Source organism: Petaurus breviceps, unplaced genomic scaffold, assembly GCF_028583685.1.
Source record: "Petaurus breviceps papuanus isolate PSGF00001 unplaced genomic scaffold, PetGlider_PUasm1.0 224, whole genome shotgun sequence".
Lineage (NCBI taxonomy): Eukaryota > Metazoa > Chordata > Mammalia > Diprotodontia > Petauridae > Petaurus > Petaurus breviceps.
The window spans coordinates 9631778-9638537 of record NW_027185887.1 but is presented as its reverse complement, the minus strand read 5'-3'; the positions used below and the strand labels follow the sequence as shown (position 1 = coordinate 9638537).

At 36.8% G+C, this 6760-nt stretch overlaps 1 protein-coding gene across 3 annotated transcripts in view; it reads right to left on the bottom strand.

The window, feature by feature from the left end:
• The window catches only part of ADNP2 (ADNP homeobox 2), a 58014-nt gene that overhangs the window by 24216 nt on the left and 27038 nt on the right, over positions 1 to 6760 (bottom strand). The gene's annotated exons all lie outside the window — the stretch shown is intronic.

Genomic DNA, 6760 nt, shown 5'->3' with positions numbered 1-6760 from the left:
GTGTGTGTGTGTGTGTGTGTGTGTGTGTGTGTGTGTGTGTGTGTGTGTGTGTGTGTGTGTGTGTGTGAGGCCAGATCCGAACCCAGGTCCTCCTTACTCCAGGGCCAGTGCTTTACTCACTGGGCCACCTAACCACCCTTACATATTTCTGGCTATCAAAATTTAGCACCTTCCAAGTACCTATCAAAGTATGGCCTGGTCACTTTTCAGAAGTAATCAAAGCTATCAATAATGATTTTAAATAAAAAAAGCTCTAAACCATTAAAAGTTAGAGAAATGTAAATGTAAATTAAGGCTCCTGACCATCAGATTGGCTAACATAAAAGAAAAAGTTAAAAAATGCAGGAGGGGATGTGGAAAAACAGTTATAGAAAGGAATGGGTAGTAGACTTGTAAACTGGTCCAACCATCACCATCCGGAAGAATGATTTTGAATTATGAACGAAGTTCTATAAAACTATGTATACCCTTTGACCCAAAAATACCACTATTAGTTCTGTACCCCAAAGAAATCATAGGAAAATGAAAAAGACCCATATGTACAAAAATATTTATTACAGCAGTTCTTTTTGTGATAGCAAAGAACTAGAAACTAAGGTGATGCCCATCAACTGAGGAATGGTTGAAAAAGCAGTGGTATGTGACTAAATTACTATTGTGCTGTAAGAAATGAAGGGGATTTGGGGAATGGCTGAACAAGTTGTGGTACATGAATGTAATGGAATGCTATTGTACTCTTAAGAAATGATGAGCCGATGGATTTCAGAAAAACCTAGAAAGAATTGAACAGAACCAGAACATTGTTCATAGTAACAGCAACATTGTGTGATGATCAACTACAAATGACTTAGTTCTTCTGAGCAATGCAATGATCTAAGACAATTCCAAAAGACCCATGATGGAAAATGCTGTTCACATCCAGAGAAAGAACTACAGATTCTGAATGAATATTGAAGCATACTATTTTTGCTGTTTGGGGTTTGTTTGTTTTTTTGCTTTCCCCTTTTATTCTATTTCTTTAAAAAAAAAAACAATATAACTAATGCAGAAAATATGTTTACAGAATTGCATATGTATAACCTCTATCTGATTGCTTGCCGTCATGGAGGGGGGGATGAGACGAAAGGAGGGAGAAAAAATTTGAAACTCAAAATCTTATTTAAAAAATCAATTTCTTCAATTTTAATTGGAAAAGATGAAATATAATTTTAGAAATTCCATTCCTCCCCCCACACCAAAAAAGAAACGAAGGGGATGGTTTTAGAACTACCTAGGAAGACATATTAACTGATGCAAAGTAAAGTAAGCAGAACTAGGAAAACACTGTACATAGTATAGCAATATTTAAAGATAATCAACTGAGACTTAGCTACACTGATCAATACAATGACCCATGATAATTACAAAGGGTTCATGATGAAAAATGCTATCCACCTCCAAAGAGAGAACTGGACTTTGAAAGCAAATTTAAGCATATTTTTCATGTGTTTTTCTCCCCTCATATCATGACTAACGTGGAAATGTTTTGCATGACTTCTAATGTATAATGGGTGTCATATTTCGTACCTTCTCAATGGGTGGAGGAAGAGGATTTAAAATGACAAAATTTTTAAAATATATGGTCTGATGTCCAAAATAATGTTATCAGTTCGTTATCTTTCATGGAATGACACATAACAAATCCCTGTACTACAAATACAGATCCAAAAATACCCTCAAGAAATCAAACAAAAAACTATATTGGAACTGAATGACTGCCCACAATTGCCTTAATCATAAAACACCGATACAGAAAAACTTAAGATAAACATTTTTTAAAAGATCATACCAAATCCTCAAGACTTCAAGCAACAATTTTTCCCCTTCAAAAGAGAGAGACCAGCAGGAGAAACCAAAATCATGGGAGAATAGGAAGAGGTATCTATAATTCTTGCTATCCCATCTGCTAATGAAGATGTCCTAAGAATGAATAACGTTAATTTAACTAGAACAAGCAATTACTTTATACATTTATACAACAGCCTGCAAAACATCAACATAAAAGAAAAGCAGGTCAGCATGACCATTTCTATATAACTTCACTAAACAAGGTGAGAAAAATAATAAAATGAGAAAAGGTACAAAAAAATAGGTGGATAAACACTTTACCTATTTTATATAATTTGCTCCTCACAACAAGAAGGTGGGATAGGTACTAATATTATATCTGTTTTATGTAGAGAGGAGAAATAAATGCTTAGAGAAATTTGGTCATATTCCCATGGTCAAGCAATCAGTAACAGCCAGAGGAAGTATCAAAACCCAGATATATCCTGACTCCCCAAGCCCATACTCTTTCTACACACGCACACACCTCATCAATAAAAAATTGTGCAAGAAAAACAGTATAAGGGATATCATCAGAGAAATGTTGTGAATAGATAAGACAGAGGGGTCCATCATAAATCAAGAGCAAATGGTAATTGATGTACAGTCCACAAGCTCAAATGTTAAGAGTGTTAAGAGATCTAGAGGAAGGCCCCACAGGATTTATGGCAAACTCAGTCTCATATGATAAGATGGCTTGCAATCTTCATGAGATGAAAGGTTTATCAAAGGGCATTTTTATGTACCCTTCTCACACTACATATAAAAACAATATAATCCTCTACTAATGGATTGTTACAATGTTGGCTATTCTATCTAGTACCTCCCATTGTCATTATCTTGTTCATGCAATTAACATGATCTGAGAACTAATCCTGTTAGTTCTTAAAGGTCTCTTCCATCTCACCACCAGTATATTTAAGGGCCAAGTCACTTAACTTCTTTGGATCTCAATTTCCCCAGCCTTAAAAATCAGGATGTTGACCTAAGTGATATTTTCAATCAATCAATTAATAAGCGTTTACTAATCACTTACTATACTTAACACCGGCTAAGTGTAAGAAAAAGCACAAACAATCCTGCCCCTTATGGGGGACATGAGGTATATACATCAGAACATACAAGATAAAGAGACAAATATGATTATACACACAATTGAGGGGATTTTATTTAGGAGCTCAAAACTAAATATTTATTTATTCCAAGACCTTTCTTTATACAAGGTAAATTTAATTAATCTAATTGTCAAGGATATATTTTCCAAACTGTAACATTTCTATCATAGAAGATGTATTCCAAAAAAACCCCCAAAAACAAAAAAAACAAAACCCCACACACACTATCCTAAAACTTTGATACCAGAAGTAGAACTATGTAAAGCACAGAGCTGCAGTACAGGACAGGGCATTGAGAAGGGATGTATCTTGGAGATTCTACTATCTTTTGCCAAGTTTAATAATTCCAATCATTCACAGTTCATTTACACATTGTTTCTTCCCTTTAGTACAATATAAACACCTTAAAAATAAAGGATGTTTTGTTTTATCCATGTACATTCAATGCATAGTAGTATATTGTGCATTGTAGGAGCTTCATAAAATGTTTATTGGACTGGGTAGAATTGACATAAAAGAAATTTTGCCATAATGCTGACAAATCAGTCAGATTAAACATGTTAAAGTTCTATAGGGCTTACCGGAGAAAAATTAAATGTGATTCAGATATACTTGTAAATTAAAAATCTCAGTGAATATTTGTTTTAAATGTTGAATGTGGTTGTAGTATTGCAAAAGTCACCCAATATCCAAAGTGCCTATATTATATACATTATCTCAATTATGATTTATGAATCCAATTTGATATCATTATACCATAAAAAATGATAAAAGGGACAGTTTCTTAGAAACCTGGGGTGACTTAATAAAGCAATACAGAGCGAAGCAAACAGAATCAGAAAAACAATCTATATAATAAGACCATTTAAGCATCTTTAAAAGACTTAAAAATTCTGATTAATGTAATGACCAACCAGAATTCCAAAAGAACAGTGATGAAGCTGGATACATTTTAACTGATGTCTTGATTTACATGTACTTTTTTTTTATTTTTCAAATGCTTTATTAACTTCTGATTTACATCATTCATTTCTGCCAGATTTTGAGTTACAAATTTTATCCCCTTTTTTCCCCAGCCACCGACCCAAAATAGCAGTCCCAAAGGATATCCCCTCCTCTAATCTGCTCTTTCCCATACCCCCTTCGACTTTTCCAGTAGGGCATGGTAGATCTCTATGCCCCATTCCCCACTCCAGATTCATTCCCTTCTTCCCTTGTCACCCACCCTTACTGGGAAGACAAGCAATTCAGTATAGGTTGTACATGTGTAGCTAATGGAAAACATTACCATAGTAGATATATTGTAAAAGACTGACTATATTTCCCTCCCTCCTATCCCACCTCCCACTTGTTCTATTCTCTACTTTGATCGTGTCCCTTTTCAAAAGTGGGTGCTTCCAACTCTCCCCCTGCCCAGCCTGCCCTCTCATCCCCTTCCCCCCTACTCTCCCGTAGGGTGAGATACCCTATTTAGTGTGTATTTCATTCCCTCCCTGAGCCAAATTCAATGACAATAAGGTTGACCCATTCCCTTTTGCCTTCCTGTTCTTCCCCTCCATTGTAACCACTTTTCCCTTGCCTCTTCTATGAGATAGTTTACCGCATTCTGTCTTCTCCCCATCTTTCATTATATTCCTCACCTCTTAATTTCACCTTTTAAGTATCATTCCTTCCTATTAAATTGGTCCTGTGCCCTCTATGTATACCTATATGTAAACATATATATACATTCACATAAGTATTCATAAGCCCGTATACCCTCCAATATAGACATATATATATTTCTATTCCCTTCAACTAAATTTTCATACTGAGAAAAGTTTGATCAGTTATAATTATCGTTTTTCCATGTAGAAATGTTAATAGTTCAACTTTGATAAGTTCCTTATGATTTCTTTTCCCTGTTTACCTTCTCATGCTTCTCTTGCTTCTTGTATCTGAATGTCAAATTTTCTATTCAACTCTGGTTTTTTCAGCAAGAATGCTTGAAAGTCCTCTATTCCACTGAATGACCATATTTTCCCCTGAAACATGATACTCAATTTTTCTGGGTAGGTGACTCTTGGTTTTAATCTCAGCTCCTTTGCCCTCCGGAATATCATATTCCAAGCCCTTCGATCCCTCAGTGTAGAAACTGCCAGATCCTGGGTTATCCTGATTGTGTTTCCACAATATTCAAATTGTTTCTTCCTGGCTGCTTGTAATATTCTCTCCTAATCTGGGAATTCCGGAACATGGCTATAATATTCCTAGGAGTTTTCTTTTTGGGATTTTTTTCAGGAGGTGATCGGTGGATTCTTTCAACCTCTATTTTGCCCTCTGGTTCTAAAACATCAGGGCAGTTTTCTTTGAGAACTTCCTGGAGGATGCTTTCCAGGCTCTTACTTTGGTCATGGCTCTCAGGCAGTCCAATAATTTTTAAATTATCTCTCCTGGATCTATTTTCCAAGTCAGTGGTTTTTCCAGTAAGATATTTCACACTGTCTTCTATTCTTTCATTTGTTTGGATTTGTTTAACAGCATCTTGATTTCTCATAAAGTCACTACTAGCTTCCATTTGCTCCAATCTAATTCTGAAGGAATAGATTTTCCTCAGTGAGCTTTTGAGGTTCTTTTTCCATCTGGCAAATTCGGCTTTTTAAAGCATTCTTCTCTTCATTGCCTTTTTGACATTTGAGTTAGTCTATTTTTTAAGGCGTTATTTTCCTTAGGCTGTTGACTCTCATTTCATAATTTTCTTGCATCGTTGTCATTTCTCTTTCCCAATTTTTCCTCCACTTCTCAAGGTCTTCTATGGCCTGTAACCAGATTGTATTTTCCTTTGAATCTTTTGGTGCAGGAGTTCTGATTTCACTGTCTTCCTCTTGTTCCATGCTTTGATCCTTTTTGTCCTCAAAATGGGAGTCTAATGTTGGATTGCTTTGTTTGGTTTGCTTCCTTTGCCTGCTCATTTTGCCACTCAATTACCTGACTTTTGGGCTTTTTGCCACAGTAGGACTCTGCCACCAGACAGGGGAGCTTTCGTCCCAAACACTGGGGTTTTCTCAGTTGCTGGAGGTATTAGTTGGGTGCCCTCTCTGAAACCTCCACACCTCTGGCAAGCTGGTCACACAACCCAGGACCTCAACCCTAGACAGCAATCCAGATCCAAGCAGGTTAAAGCGGCTTCTCGCCCCGGAGGCAAAAGCTGATGCACTCCCAACTACTGGGTCCCAAAGTCCACACTGAACTGACCTCTCACTTTGTCCTTAGTATCTATGTTATAATGTTGATATATATATATATCTCATGTTATAATGTTGAGATATATATATATCTCAACTATAATATGTTGATAATTCTGGACTGTCACAGCTGCTGGTGATCTGGAGTCCCTCCAGCTGATGGTTGGTCAGGCCCGCCCTAGGGCTAAAACCTCTGGCTTGCTTGGGGCTAGAGTGAAGAGCGGTGGGCTGGCCGATGCCTGCCGGGGTATCCTCGGCGGGAGGTTAGCTTCTCTGTGTCATTTTGTGGGTTCTGTAGCTCCAAAGTTTGTTCAGAGTCCCCTTTTACATGAATTGGAGGTGATAGGAGTCTGAGCTGCACGAAGGTCCTGTTTCTACTTGGCCACCTTGACTCCGCCCCCCTATTTTACATGTACTTGTTTAAGGAAAATGGCCAACAGAGATGACACTGACATTAATTATAATAATTTTACATAAAAAATTAACAAATATAATTACCACAGCAAGAAGAACCCCAGAAGTACTTAGTAGAAAACAAAAATGACTTGCAGCACT